We start from the raw sequence: 1,349 nt of genomic DNA, 5'->3' as shown, positions 1-1,349 counted from the left end.
GGATTATTGAAACACTGTGAAAGCCAGGAAATAATGTTCAATCTCAGTTTAGCTAATAACAAACTATTTCTTAGGGCACCGTTATGACTGAATAAAGAAAGCACGCAGATCTCCCCACAGACTTTAGCAGAGACCAATCTGAAACACCACTGAGCTAGGAGAGGTCAGCGACTGGACTACCTCAGGAGACTGGCCGGAGCGTACACCTCAGGTCTAAGATCAGGTTCTTAGGCCTGTCCAGACACTACTGAAGTAGACGAGTTCTGTGTGACAGGACATGGAATCATGACTTCTGTCTGGGCTGTAATTTAAGAACGACGCCTTATGTGTTTCCGTTCTAACTCCCAAATCTTTGACACAATGGCCTACTAAGTGTCTATTAGCAAGCTGTAAGCCTAGGCTGGGCAGGGTCGGAGCTGTTCTGTCCGAGGTACCTACTCCCCAGCCACGGATCCTTGACCTTCAGTCTGAGGCTTTCCCTGCCTTGATCTGCTCCATCTGTGTCCTCATGGCTGCTCTCTCACTGAAACCTTCTGGCGAATCCTCCTGCTCTCTCCATGCGGTCTCTCCACCTTCTTTCCTAGGTGTCTTCTCTGACTTCTCTCTCTCTGGGACCCTTGCCTGGGATTGAAAGTCCATCCTTCTTATCTCCTCTGCACAGCCAGATGCTGACCGGCTCCTTATTAACCGCTCAGAGATAAATTGGGAGCATCTTTTTACACAGCATTGATACAGGAGATAGTGGAATAATGACAATGCCAGCATCTAGACTGTAACCAGATCTCTGGGCACAGAAATCAGCATCTGAATGTCCAGCGCACAAGAGCAAACCCCAACAGGGCACGGTATCAAATGCCAGTTGTTCCTGCACTCTAGAGTTGGAGACAGGAGGACCACAAGTTCAAAGTCATCCCTGGCTAAGTAGAGAGTTCAAGAACTTTGTGGCATTTACAAGACCCTATCTCAGGCTAGAGAGATAGCTCAGCTGTTAAGAGCACTGACTGCTCTTCCAGAGGTCCTGAGTTCAATTCCCAGCAACCACATGGTGGCTCACAACCATCTGCAATGGGATCAGATGCCCTCTTCTGGTGTGTCTGAAGACAGTGACAGTGTACTCACAAACACTAAGTAAATCTTTAAAAAAAAAAAAAGACCCTATCAGAATAAATAAACAGAAGTCAAGCTCACAAAATGAAAATATTTGAGAGCTGGGCATGCTGGCACATGCTTTTAGACTCTGAACTCAGGAGGCAGAAGCACATAGATCTCTGTGAGTTGAAGGCCAGCCTGATCTACAGAGAGAGTTCCAGAACAGCCAGAGCTACACAGAGAGACCCTGTCTCAAAAAA

Source organism: Mastomys coucha, unplaced genomic scaffold (genome assembly GCF_008632895.1).
Source record: "Mastomys coucha isolate ucsf_1 unplaced genomic scaffold, UCSF_Mcou_1 pScaffold16, whole genome shotgun sequence".
Classification (NCBI taxonomy): domain Eukaryota; kingdom Metazoa; phylum Chordata; class Mammalia; order Rodentia; family Muridae; genus Mastomys; species Mastomys coucha.
This window is presented reverse-complemented; position numbering follows the sequence as displayed.